We start from the raw sequence: 15275 nt of genomic DNA on the forward strand, positions 1-15275 counted from the left end.
CCGTAACCTGGCGGCCTCCTGCTGCCCCGTCGTCCACGGCGTGAGCCCCCCCCCCCCTAAAAAATGTCTGGCCGTCTCTCCTCCCCGTGGGCCAGGCCTCCATGGCTCTCGCCAGACTCTCGCTCCTCTGCTCCCAAGTCCAGCCTCTCTCCTCCTCCCGCGGCTTGACCCAGTCGAGGTGGATATCCGCTAGATTCACCTCTGGCGTTGGCTCCTGGACACGCTGCTTGGTCCAGTTAGGGTGGGATCTTCTGTCACGACCGTCGAATACAGTGGACCAAGGCGCAGCGTGATGAGTGAACATACTCTTTTTTCTTAGAGTCACCACACGAACAAAACAACAAACGATACGAAACGTGAAGTCCTACGGTTACACAAACCAAACGGAACAAGATCCCACAACACACTGTGGAAAACAGGCTGCCTAAGTATGGTTCCCAATCAGAGACAACAAGCAACAGCTGATACACGTTGCCTCTGATTGAGAACCACACCGGCCAACATAGAAACAAATGAACTAGAAAATCACCCTAGCACACAAAACACATAGAAACAACACACCCTGGCTCAACATAACAGAGTCCCAGAGCCAGGGCGTGACACAGTGGTTCATTGCTATGGATAATCGCAGGCTTGTGGGTGTACTATTTTTAGATTTCAGTGCAGCATTTGATATAGTGGATCATGAAAGAATTTTGACAAAATTATTGCATTATGGGTTTAAGGAGGCAGCATTGAATTGGGTACAGTCATATCTAACTGACAGAACACAGTCCACCTATATCAATGGGTCGTTTTCTTCCCCTCATGCTTTAAACTGTGGAATACCACAGGGCAGCTGCCTTGGGCCACTTTTTTACTTAATATATACCAACGACCTTCCGTATGCCTTATCTGAAACTCAAGCTACTATATTTGCAGATTATACAATTTATACAGCAAGACAATCGGTTCAACATGTACAGCAAGCTCTACAAGTAGATCTGGGAAATATCAGGGAGTGGGTTTGCCGGAACAAACTTGTTTTGAACACCAAGAAAACCAAGTTTATGTTGGTCTGTTCCACCAGGAAAAGGCAAACACAGCATGGGATGCAATTAAGCATGGGGGGAATTAAGCATGGGGGGAGTACAAATTCAGGAAGTGGCAGAAACCAAACTACTAGGGGTGCAGCTAGACAACTGCTTATCATAGTTGTCTCAAATAACTGATCTATGTAAAAATATATATATACACTACCAGTCAAAAGTTTGGACACACCTACTCATTCAAGGGTTTTTCTTTATTTTTTATTTTTTATTTTTTTTGTACAATAATAGTGAAGACATCAAAACTATGAAATAACACATATGGAATCATGTAGTAACCAAAAAAAGTGTTAAACAAATCAAAATATATAAATAGCCACCCTTTGCCTTGATGACAGCTTTGCACACTCTTGGCATTCTCTCAACCAGCTTCATGAGGTAGTCACCTGGAATGCATTTCAATTAACAGGTGTGCCTTCTTAAAAGTTAATTTGTGAAATGTATTTCCTTATTAATGCATTTGAGCCAATCAGTTGTGTTGTGACAAGGTAGGGGGGGTATACAGAAGATAGCCCTATTTGGTAAAAGATTGAGTCCATATTATGGCAAGAACAGCTCAAATAAGCAAAGAGAAACAACAGTCCATTATTACTTTAAGACATGAAGGTCAGTCAATACGGAACATTTCAAGAACTTTGAAAGTTTCTTCAAGTACAGTCGCAAAAACCATCAAGCGCTATGATGAAAGCAGAGTTACCTCTGCTGCAGAGGATAAGTTCATTAGAGATAACAGCCTCAGAAAATGCAGCCCAAATAAATGCTTTACAGAGTTCAAGTAACTGACACATCTCAACCTCAACTGTTCAGAGTAGACTGTGTGAATAAGGCCTTCATGGTCGAAAAGCTGCAAAGAAACCACTACTAAAGGACACCAATAAGAAGAAGAGACTTGCTTGGGCCAAGAAACACAAGTAATGGACATTAGACCAGTGGAAATTTGTCCTTTGGTCTGGAGTCTAAATTGGAGATTTTTGGTTCCAACCGCCGTGTCTTTGTGAGACGCTGTGTGGGTGAACGGATGATCTCCGCAAGTGTATTTCCCACCGTAAAGCATGGAGGAGGAGGTGTTATGGTGTGGGGGTACTTTGTTGTTGACACTGTCTGTGATATATTTAGAATTCACACTTAACCAGCATGGCTACCACAGCATTCTGTAGCGATACGCCATCCTATCTGGTTTGGGCTTAGTGGGACTATCATTTGTTTTTCAACAGGACTGTTGAAACAGGGTTGTTTTAAGGTGGAGATGTGATTATTCTGTTGTAGTCATGCACAATACTCTTGGGCGATCAGCAATCAACAAAATAATTGAACGAAAATGCTTATTTTATTTCACAATTCACACCATTTAAAATGGCCAAACTCCATTCACAACAGTATTCAGTTGGTAAGAGACAGACATTCAGTCAAACTACGAACAGATTATCCACCATCTATGTGTTATCCCAGCAGAAAATAGAAATAGGCAAAATAACATTTAGACTCAGAGCAATAAAGAAATGGAATAATCTACCTGAGCAAACCAGAAACCTTTCAATATATAAATTCAATCAATACTTTAGAACCATTTAAATATAATACATTGGAAGGTTGTGCAGGACTATGGTAGATGAAGGAACCAATCTATCTTTTCAGACTGTTAGAGTATTTATCTGGTCAATATGTGAGTGTATTATGTCTGTTGTTTGTAACAATGTGTTATATGTGAAAATGTTATTGTATTATAAATTGTATTTTAATGTTTAAGGACTCTTGGAAGATTAGTCAAAATGAGGACTAAAAGAGATCCTATTAAAATAAAATAAAATCATATAAAATATTTCATATTTTTATCATATTTGTACTGTGTACTTGAGCTTGTGTTCTAAAAAGTGACTACACCTCAGCAATGTATAACTCTTTTTAACAGAAAGGTGAGATGTTAACCTTTCTTGGAGTATGCAGCATTACTAGTTATTGTTTATGGTCCTCTCATGATAAATAATTACTTTTGTGGATTACGTAGATTACATTTTAGATTACATGTAGTTACATTTAAGAGGTTTTAATGGCTTTGATAGGAGATAACTGAGAATGAATCAACATCATTGTAGTTGCTCCACAATACTAACATAAATGACAGAGTGAAAATAAGGAAGCCTGTACAGAATAAAAATATTTCAAAACATGCCCCCTGTTTGCAATAAAGCACTAAATTAATACTGCAAAAAATGTGGCTAAGAAATTACGTTTTTTTTCCTGAATACAAAGTGTTATGTTTGGGGCAAATCCAACACATCACTGAGTACCACTCTTCATATTTTCAAGCATGGTGGTGCCTGCATCATGTTATGTCTATGCTTGTCATCAGCAAGGACTAGGGAGTTTTTCTAGGATAAAAATAAATGGAATAGAGCTAAGCACAGGCAAAATCCTAGAGTACAACTTTCAAACAGACACTGGGAAACAAATTCACCTGTCAGCAGGACAATTACCTAAAACACAAGGCCAAATATACACTGGAGTTGTTTACCAAGATGACATTGAAAGTTCCTGAGTGACCTAGTTACAGTTTTGACTTAAATCGGCCTGAAAATCTATGGCAAGACTTGGCTGTCTAGCAATGATCAACAACGTCTCCTGAGTGGCGCAGTGGTCTAAGGCGCCGCATTGCAGTTTTAACTGTGCCACTAGAGATCCTGGTTCGAATCCAGTCTCTGTCGCAGCCGGCCGCGACCGGGAGACTCATGGGCGGCGCACAATTGGCCCAGCGTCGTCCAGGGTAGGGGAGGGGATGGCCGGCAGGGATGTAGCTCAGTTGATAGAGCATGGCGTTTGCAACGCCAGGGTTGTGGGTTCGATTCCCACGGGGGGCCAGTATAAAAAAAATATATATATATATGTATTCACTAACTGTAAGTCGCTCTGGATAAGATTGTCTGCTAAATGACTAAAATGTAAATGAAAAATGTAAACCAACTTGACAAAGGTTGATGATAGATTAATTATTAATGACTAATTATTACACCCTGAAACTGTGTATAATGTGTTAGAAATGTGTGAGTGTAGGACCAGTAAAGACTACTATTTAGCAATGTGAGTAAGAGTTAGGCTAGACAACAAAGGACAAGGAGAAAGGCTACAGGCAACTGAGAAACCAAGATAACTGAGGAATTTAGGGAGGAGAGAAACTGTTATGAAAACATGGTGCAGAATATTGTGAGAATGGCAATAACTGAGGAATGCAGGGAGTAGGCTATGATAAGAATGTGTGTATGTACAGTGAGGGAAAAAAGTATTTGATCCCCTGCTGATTTTGTACGTTTGCCCACTGACAAAGAAATTATCAGTCTATAATTTTAATGGTAGGTTTATTTGAACAGTGAGAGACAGAATAACAACAACAAAATCCAGAAAAACGCATGTCAAAAATGATATAAATTGATTTGCATTTTAATGAGGGAAATAAGTATTTGACCCCGTCTCAATCAGAAAGATTTCTGGCTCCCAGGTGTCTTTTATACAGGTAACGAGCTGAGAATAGGAGCACACTCGTAAAGGGAGTGCTCCTAATCTCAGCTTGTTACCTGTATAAAAGACACCTGTCCACAGAAGCAATCAATCAATCAGATTCCAAACTCTCCACCATGGCCAAGACAAAGAGCTCTCCAAGGATGTCAGGGACAAGATTGTAGACCTACACAAGGCTGATTATTCGCAAATGGAAGAAACACAAAAGACCTGTCAATCTCCCTCGGCCTGGGGCTCCATGCAAGATCTTACCTCGTGGAGTTGCAATGATTATGAGAACGGTGAGGAATCAGCCCAGAACTACATGGGGGGATCTTGTCAATGATCTCAAGGCAGCTAGGACCATAGTCACCAAGAAAACAATTGGTAACACACTACGCCGTGAATGACTGAAATCCTGCAGCGCCCGCAAGGTCCCCCTGCTCAAGAAAGCACATATACTGGCCCGTCTGAAGTTTGCCAATGAACATCTGAATGATTCAGAGGAGAACTGGGTGAAAGTGTTGTGGTCAGATGAGACCAAAATCGAGCTCTTTGGCATCAACTCAACTCGCCGTGTTTGGAGGAGGAGGAATGCTGCCTATGACCCCAAGAACACCATCCCCACCGTCAAACATGGAGGTGGAAACATTATGCTTTGGGGGTGTTTTTCTGCTAAGGAGACAGGACAACTTCACCGCATCAAAGGGACGATGGACGGGGCCATGTACCATCAAATCTTGGGTGAGAACCTCCTTCCCTCGGCCAGGGCATTGAAAATGGGTCGTGGATGGGTATTTCAGCATGACAATGACCCAAAACACACGGCCAAGGCAACAAAGGAGTGGCTCAAGAGAAGCACATTAAGGTCCTGGAGTGGCCTAGCCAGTCTCCAGACCTTAATCCCATAGAAAATCTGTGGAGGGAGTTGAAGGTTCGAGTTGCCAAACGTCAGGCTCGAAACCTTAATGACATGGAGAAGATCTGCAAAGAGGAGTGGGACAAAATCCCTCCTGAGATGTGTGCAAACCTGGTGGCCAACTACAAGAAACGTCTGACCTCTGTGATTGCCAACAAGGGTTTTGCCACCAAGTACTAAGTCATGTTTTGCAGAGGGGTCAAATACTTATTTCCCTCATTAAAATGCAAATCAATTTATAACATTTTTGACATGGGTTTTTCTGGATTTTTTTGTTGTTATTCTGTCTATTACTGTTCAAATAAACCTAACATTAAAATTATAGACTGATCATGTCTTTGTCAGGGAGGGAATGGCCGGCAGGGAGGTAGCTCAGTTGGTAGAGCATGGCGTTTGCAACGCCAGGGTTGTGGGTTCGATTCCCACGGGGGGCCAGTATGAAAAAAAATAAAAATAATGTATGCACTAACTGTAACTCGCTCTGGATAAGAGCGTCTGCTAAATAATGTAAAATGTAAAAAAAAAAATGTCAGTGGGCAAACGTACAAAATCAGCAGGGGATCAAATACTTTTTTCCCTCACTGTATGTGTGTGTATGCATGTGAGTATACAGTGGGGAAAAAAAGTATTTAGTCAGCCACCAATTGTGCAAGTTCTCCCACTTAAAAAGATGAGAGAGGCCTGTAATTTTCATCATAGGTACACGTCAACTATGACAGACAAAATTAGAAAGAAAAATCCAGAAAATCACATTGTAGGATTTTTAATGAATTTATTTGCAAATGATGGTGGAAAATAAGTATTTGGTCAATAACAAAAGTTTCTCAATACTTTGTTATATACCCTTTGTTGGCAATGACACAGGTCAAACGTTTTCTGTAAGTCTTCACAAGGTTTTCACACACTGTTGCTGGTTTTTTGGCCCATTCCTCCATGCAGATCTCCTCTAGAGCAGTGATGTTTTGGGGCTGTCGCTGGGCAACACGGACTTTCAACTCCCTCCAAAGATTTTCTATGGGGTTGAGATCTGGAGACTGGCTAGGCCACTCCAGGACCTTGAAATGCTTCTTACGAAGCCACTCCTTCGTTGCCCGGGCGGTGTGTTTGGGATCATTGTCATGCTGAAAGACCCAGCCACCTTTCATCTTCAATGCCCTTGCTGATGGAAGGAGGTTTTCACTCAAAATCTCACGATACATGGCCCCATTCATTCTTTCCTTTACATGGATCAGTCGTCCTGGTCCCTTTGCAGAAAAACAGCCCCAAAGCATGATGTTTCCACCCCCATGCTTCACAGTAGGTATGGTGTTCTTTGGATGCAACTCAGCATTCTTTGTCCTCCAAACACAACGAGTTGAGTTTTGACCAAAAAGTTATATTTTGGTTTCATCTGACCATATGACATTCTCCCAATCCTCTTCTGGATCATCCAAATGCACTCTAGCAAACTTCAGACGGGCCTGGACATGTACTGGCTTAAGCAGGGGGACACGTCTGGCACTGCAGGATTTGAGTCCCTGGCGGCGTAGTGTGTTACTGATGGTAGGCTTTGTTACTTTGGTCCCAGCTCTCTGTAGGTCATTCACTAGGTCCCCACGTGTGGTTCTGGGATTTTTGCTCACCGTTCTTGTGATCATTTTGACCCCACGGGGTAAGATGTTGCGTGGAGCCCCAGATCGAGGGAGATTATCAGTGGTCTTGTATGTCTTCCATTTCCTAATAATTGCTCCCACAGTTGATTTCTTAAAACCAAGCTGCTTACCTATTGCAGATTCAGTCTTCCCAGCCTGGTGCAGGTCTACAATTTTGTTTCTGGTGTCCTTTGACAGCTCTTTGGTCTTGGCCATAGTGGAGTTTGGAGTGTGACTGTTTGAGGTTGTGGACAGGTGTCTTTTATACTGATAACAAGTTCAAACAGGTGCCATTAATACAGGTAACGAGTGGAGGACAGATGAGCCTCTTAAAGAAGAAGTTACAGGTCTGTGAGAGCCAGAAATCTCGCTTGTTTGTAGGTGACCAAATACTTATTTTCCACCATAATTTGCAAATAAATTCATTAAAAATCCTACAATGTGATTTTCTGGATTTTTTTTTCTCAATTTGTCTGTCATAGTTGACGTGTACCTATGATGAAAATTACAGGCCTCTCTCATCTTTTTAAGTGGGAGAACTTGCACAATTGGTGGCTGACTAAATACTTTTTTTCCCCACTGTATGTGTGTGTGTGTGTGTGTGAACTGATGGTCAGGAGAGCAGTTTTAGAGTGGAAAACTACAGCCCGCCTACAGAGGGGAGGGATTTTTTTTTTGTATGACGTATGAGTATAAAAGATGGACTCTGAAATTGTGATGGCAGAATTCTCAATGAATAAATATCTCTGACTATGCAGACCGGGACTCTGTCCGTTACTTAAATCCCAAAAGACTTACAACCTTTTGGGAGACGCACAGAGACACTTAAATAGTTTGTTAAATAATTCACTTAACAGTTGAAGAATAAAAATAATAATAATGGGCAAATATTGTACAATCCAGGTGTGCAAAGCAATTAGAGACGTACCCAGAAAGACTCACAGCTGTAATCGCTGCCAAAGGTGATTTTTAACATGTATTGACTCAGGTGGTTGAATACTTATCTAATCAAGATACTGTATATTAGTGTTTTATTTTCCATATTTTTTTTTCAAATGTTAGAATTTGACCCCCGTATGACCCTGCTGACCTTTATGCTGTCACTTTCTCTCAGTGCAGGGGGGATTCGGTGCAGTATGAGAGCCAAATGATCCTACTCATTCATGGCATTGCAGTATTAGTTATAATATTTCTGACACTGCCTAAAAGGTGTTCAATTAAGTGATCATGCCAGAGAAGCCGGTGTTTGGAGGATTCAGTGCCTTCGGAAAGTATTCAGACCCCTTTACTTTTTCCTTATTCTAAAATGGATTAAATAAAAACGAATTCTCAGCAATCTACACACAATACCCCATAATGTGAAAACAGGTTTTTAGCAAGTTTAGCACATATATTAACAACATAAATACCATATTTACGTAAGTATTCAGAACCTTTGCTATGAGACTCGAAATTGAGCTCAGGTACATCCTGTTTCCATTGATCAACCTTGAGATGTTTCTACATCTTGATTGGAGTCCACCTGTGGTGAATTCAATTGATTGGACATCATTTGGAAAGGCACAAACCTGTCTATATAAGGTCCCACAGTTGACAGTGCATGTAAGAGCAAAACCCAAACCATGAGGATGAAGGAATTGTCCTTAGAGCTCCGAGACAGCATTGTGTCGAGACACAGATCTGGGGAAGGGTACCAAAACAATTCTGCAGCATTGAAGGTCCCCAAGAACACAGTGGCCTCCATCATTCTTAAATGCACGAAGTTTGGAACCACCAAGACTCTTCCTAGAGCTGGCCGCCCAGCCAAACTGAGCATTCGGGGGAGAAGGGCCTTGGTCAGGGAGGTGACCAAGAACCCGATGAACAGAGCTAACTACAGAGATATCCTTAATGAAAACCTGCTCCAGAGCGCTCAGGACCTCAGACTGGGGTGAAGGTTCACCTTCCAACAGGACAACGACCCTAAGCACACAGCCAAGACAACGCAGGAGTGTCTTCGGGACAAGTCTCTAAATGTCCTTGAGTGGCCCAGCCAGAGCCCGGACTTGAACCCGATCTAACATCTCTGGAGAGACCTGAAAATAGCTGTGCAGCAACAGAGCTTGAGAGGCTCTTCAGAGAAGAATGGGAGAAACTCCCCAAATACAGGTGTGTCAAGCTTGTAGTGTCATACCCAAGAAGACTCTATGCTGTAATCGCTGGCAAAGGTGTTTCAGCAAAGTACTGAGTAAAGGGTCTGAATACTTATGTAAATGTCATATTTCTGTTTTTTATTTTTAATAAATTAGCAAAAGTTTTAAAAAACGGTTTTTGCATTGTCATTATAGGGGATTGTGTGTAGATTGATGACGGAAAAAAACAATTTAATAAGGCTGTAATTTAACAAAATGTGGAAAAAGCCAAGGGGTCTGAATACTTTCCGACGGCGTTGTTAGGCCCGAGACAAAGTTTGTTTAAGCTGTTTTCTAGTGACATTTATTTGGATACATCCATAACAATGAGCTAATGATGCGCGATTTCACCTGGCATAGAAAATGTGCTCTCTCATCAGGACACTATTGTTCAGAGGAGCTAGCCAACAACACAGTTAACATAATCTCGTAAAACTGAAGCTGGAAGGACTTCAAACTAGCTGCACTTCGTTTCGTTTTACCTGTTTTCTATTAATAGTTCTTTGTATATATCCATAGAACATTATGCTGATTCATGATTTCAACTGGCTGAGAAAAGCTGCCTACCTGTCTGTCTCATCCCTACTCCCGACACGTTCATTACTATGGGACAGCTGGAGATTTTATTTGAATATTGAAACAATGTTGGAAATTTCGGAGAGACAGACAGCAAGGTTTATACAATTCTCCGCTGTTGAAAGCTAAATGTTAGTCTAAAAGAAATGTGAGATAATGTCTAGATGCTTTTTAAAGTGAAGATCAAGTTTATAAATTGCCTGGCTGGGCTGATGAGACAGTGGATTGCGCAGTCAGATGGAACAGAGTAAATAGGCATTTTAACGTCATAGATTTAGCCGGTGGTAACTTGTGGAATAGGTTTTAACCAATCAGCATTCAGGATTAGACCCACCCATTGTATAAAACATTGTATTCAATAGTCGAGTAAAAAACTGCCAACTTTTTACAAGTGTCAGTCCTCATATTTCTAATCTTAGACCTTTAGCCGATGGCTAAAGTAGGCTACAGTATTTGAACCACTATTGAATTGAAACTACTATTGGTAGGTCCAGTGATGCCAAATCAAATTTGATTGTTAATATTTGAACAAACTTGATGCCTTTGTCATAATTATGCATTTTAATTTCTGTACTTTTAAGATCCAATGTTTTGTAATTTAATGTGGTTTTTATGATGCACTGAAAATGTTCTGCAACGTATTATGCTTTTTCCTGTTCACTGCTGTATGTCCATGTATTTCAATGTACTATAACTCTGTTTGGCTTTCCTATCAGAGTTGTATTAGTCTGAACCACATTTCAAACATTCACATATATTTATTATGTCCATGGTCCAAATGTTACAAGAATCATGAATTTAGTGTCACTGAAACGTGCTGGTCATTTACTATCAGTAAAAGTGACTATCTGACAGCAAAGAGAAACTATTTTGTTGATTTGATTGTTTTTGCAGGCCTGGATTGATGTCCAATGGAATGGCTTTAAATGCTATGAGAGAGTAGAGTCACTCATCCCCAAAAAGTGTGCCTTTTCTTTTACCTTACTCTTTTTGCCTGACATTTCATACATGTTGACTTTAAACAACATGTGTTATTGCATGAGGGAATGTAAATGATTTAATGTTACAGGAGGGGGTCGCAGTTCCGGAGCGACCCACTAGGTGTCATCCTCCGACAACCTTAGGTACCTCCTCACTCACAGTCTGGACTAAGAAGTATCCTATTGGTGTCACCTGTGTCTACTTGTTCACCTGTGTATGTATGCCCTCACTTCCCTGTGTTCCCTTGCTCAGTTTTCTCTGTTAGTTTCTCTATGTCCAGCAGTACTACTCAGTGTCTGATCGGAGACCTATATACAGGTACTTGAGAAGTGTTCTCCCTGTTTTGTTATTTGTAGGTAGTATTTCATATTTTGGCTGTCAGCCGGTTTTTGGAGACTTATTTGCTCCGCCTTTCTTTTATTGTGATAAGTCCGTTCTTTTGTATTTTGGCTTCGGGACCACCAGTAAAGATCCTTGTTTCACCATCTCTGCCTACAGCCTACTGTATATCCTGCACCGCACCTGGGTCACACCTCATACCAACCCTTAGCCAATATGGAGGCAGCACAGTATCGGAACGCATTGGCAATACAGAGAGCTATGCTGAACCAAAACGACCGCAGCTTGCAGCAGATCATCGAGAATCTCCTCCAGGTGGACACCCGACCAGCCCCGGCAGAAGGCGGAGCGGAAGCTGCGGCAACGGCATCTCCAGTCTCGCCTGTGACATCGCGGGAACTCCGCCTACCCCCTCCTGAGAGGTATTCCTCACCCAGTGTTCCCTGGTATTCAGCCTACAACCCTCCTCCTTCCCAGCGGAGCAGGGCCGGGTGGCCTACATCATCACTCTGTTGATGGGTCGGGCCCTTTCCTGGGCAACCGCGGAGTGGGAGAGCCAAACTCACCAGGGAGCTACGCAAGGTGTTCGACACCTCTCGGGTGGTGTTGGGGCACGAGGCCGGGAGGCGGCTCACGGTCTGTCGGCCTCGTGACCGTTCGGTGGCGGACTACTCCGTGGAGTTCCGGAACCGGGCTCGAGAGGCAGGATGGGAGGAGGCCGCCCTGATCGTCCTTTACGCGCCTTTATGGGGCTATCGGAGGGGATGAAGGACGAACTCTCCTTCAGGGAGCTGCCTGAGCGACTGGACGGCCTCGTCGAACTCTCTGTGCGGGTAGACAATTGGCGTCCCCCTATCAACCCGGAGGCTTTCCGCCGATTCAGGGAGGAGATGCCTCAGGAGGAGACTATGCAGCTGGGGTCGGCGCGCTTGTCCAGGATGGAGAGGCAGTGGCGTCTGCGCCAGGGTCGTTGCCTGTACTGCAGCCAGGCAGGTCACCACTGCGACTCATGCCCGGAGATGCCGGGAAACGGGAGGGCTCGCTAGTATCGGGAGGGGTGCTAGCGAGCCAGAACCGAAACCACAACTCCAGAGACTCCCAGGCTCTTCTATGGCAGGATATCCAGTTTTTCATTCTGGACTCTCCAGAGTGTCCCCTCGTCCTCGGTCACCCCTGGCTGGTCGCCCGCACTCTGAACCGTCTACCACCCTAGCGGCGTTTGAAACCGGGAGGACGGCGGCTACAGACTCCGTCACCGGCCCAGACCTGGCAGGCGTTCCCCGGGAGTATTGTGATCTGGGGGAGGTGTTTAGTAAGAGGCGTGGGGAAAAAGGACGGTAGGCAGCGGCCGTGCATTGATTACCGGGCGCTCAACGACATCACGGTTAAGAACCGCTATCCACTCCCACTGATGACGACGGCATTTGAGTCATTGCAGGGAGCCCGGGTCTTCACCAAGCTGGACTTACGCAATGGCTACAACCTGGTGAGGATTCGGGAGGGGGACGAGTGGAAGACGGCTTTTAACACACCCAGCGGGCATTACGAGTACCAAGTCATGCTGTTCAGTCTAGCCAGTGTTCCAGGCGTTGGTCAATGATGTGCTCCGGGACCTCCTCGACTACAGCGTCTTCGTGTATTTGGATGACATCCTAATATTCTCAAAGGACATGAGTGAACACCAGCAGCACGTTCGGCAAGTCCTCCAACGCCTTCTCCGTCACCAGCTCTACGTCAAGGCGGAGAAGTGCGTGTTCCACACAGAGACAGTCTCCTTCCTGGGGTTCATCGTCACCCAGGGGGACCTACAGATGGACCCAGCCATGGTCAGCGTGGTACTGGATTGGCCCCAGCCCTCATCCCTCAAGCAACTACAGCGGTTTTTAGGGTTCGCTAATTTTTATAGCCGATTTATTAGCAATTTTAGCTCCCTAGCCGCTCCCCTGACAGCCCTCACCCAGACGAGCGTGCGCTCCTTCGCCTGGACCCCGGAATCGGGGAACGCATTTGATGCGCTCAAGCAGCGCTTTACATTGGCACCGGTCCTAGGGCATCCTGATCCGTCACTGCTGTTCATTGTGGAGGTGGATGCTTCAGACGTTGCAGTGGGAGCAATCCTGTCCCAGCGGTTCCTCATGGACGGTAAGACTCACCCCTGCGCGTTTTTCTCCCATCGGCTGTCCCCGGTGGAGCGGAATTACAACGTTGGGAACCGTGAGTTGCTAGTGGTCAAGCTCGGCCTGGAGGAGTGGAGGCATTGGCTAGAGGGGGCCGCCCATCCATTCGTCGTATGGACGGACTATAAGAACTTAGCCTACATTCAGGGGTCCAAGAGGCTCAACTCGCGCCAGGCCAGGTGGGCGTTGTTCTTCAACAGGTTCCGGTTCACCATCTCATACCGTCCGGGGTCGATGAACACCAAGCCTGACACGCTCTCCCGGCAGTTTGACCCCGTGGACCTGGTGGAGAGGGATGACCCCATTGTTCCCAACGCCCTGATTGCTGCACCAGTTTTGTGGGGAATCGATAGGCTGGTCAGAGCAGCGCTACGGCGGGAGCCCGATGTCCATCGGGGAGGATGTGCGTACCCAAGGCTGCGCCCTTGTGACCACTTGCCTATCCCCAAGTGTCCCTGGTCCCACATTTCTCTGGATTTCATTTCCGCCCTGATGGATACACAGTCATCCTGGTCGTTGTGGACCGGTTCTCGAAGGCTGCCCACTTCATTCATCTTCCCAAACTACCGCCGGCCTAGGAGAATGGTAAGTTGGTGGTGCAGCACGTTTTCCGGGTCCACGGCCTTCCCCAAGATGTGGTGTCGGATCGGGGCCCTCAGTTTGCCTCCAGGTTCTGGAAGGCGTTCGCCACCTGCCACAGCCAGCTTGTCTTCCAGCTTCCATCCCCAGTCGAACGGGCAGAAGGAGTGCGTCATCCAGGATCTGAAGGGGGTGCTACGCCTCCAGCAACCCAGCGGCTGGCGGAGTACATCCACAACACCCTTCTCGTCCACGGGCCTACATCCACAACCCCCCCCCCCCCTAATCCCAGAGCAAGAGGCGGCGGTCCCGTCCCACATCAGTCGCTGGAGGCGCCGCTTAAGCGGGCTTCGGTCAGGTCTCAACATCAGGCCAACTGCAGGCGTCGCCCGGACCCAGTTTTTCACCCAGGACAGACTCCCCTCCACGTGGAATCCAGGAAGCTGTCACCCCGGTTCGTCAGGACAGCTTCCCCTCCTCATCCTGTTCCCCCGCTGTACCTCGTCGGAGGACAGCCGGCTTTTACTGTGGACCAGATCCTGGACTGGGGAGGGGTCTCCAATTTCAGGTGGACTGGGAGGGTTATGGGCCAGAGGAGCGGTCCTGGGTGCCCAGGAGAGACATTCTGGACTCAGGGCTAATAACAACATTCCGTCGCCTCCACCTGGAGGTGCCGAGGTGAACGGCTGGGGACGTTCGTCGGGGGGGGGGGGGGGGGGGGGGGGGGGCACTGTTACAGGAGGGGGTCGCAGTTCCGGAGTGACCCACTAGGTGTCATCCTCCGACAACCTTAGGCACCTCCTCACTTACAGTCTGGTCTAATCAGTATCCTATTGGTGTCACCTGTGTCTACCTGTGTATTTCTGCCCTCACTTCCCTGTGTTTACATTTAAGTCATTTAGCAGAAGCTCTTATTCAGAGTGACTTACAGTTAGTGAGTGCATACATTTTTCATACTGGCCCCCCGTGGGAATCGAACCCACAACCCTGGCGTTGCAAGCGCCATGCTCTACCAACTGAGCTACAGGAGGCCTGTGTTGCCTTACTCAGTTTTCTCTGTTAGTTTCTCTATGTCCAGCAGTACTACTCAGTGTCTGATCAGAGACCTATGTACAGGTACTTGAGAAGTGTTCTCCCTGTTTTGTTATTTGTTTCAGTCGTAGGTAGTATTTTGTATTTTGGCTGTCCGTTTTTGGAGACTTATTTGCTCCGCCTTTCTTTTACCGTGATAAGTCTGTTATTTTTCTATTTTAGCTTTGGGACCACCAGTAAAGATCCTTGTTTCACCATCTCTGCCTACTGTATATCCTGCACCGCACCTGGGT

The sequence above is a fragment of the Coregonus lavaretus genome, assembly GCF_964263955.1.
Source record: "Coregonus lavaretus genome assembly, chromosome: 24".
In the NCBI taxonomy this organism is placed as follows: Eukaryota; Metazoa; Chordata; class Actinopteri; order Salmoniformes; family Salmonidae; genus Coregonus; species Coregonus lavaretus.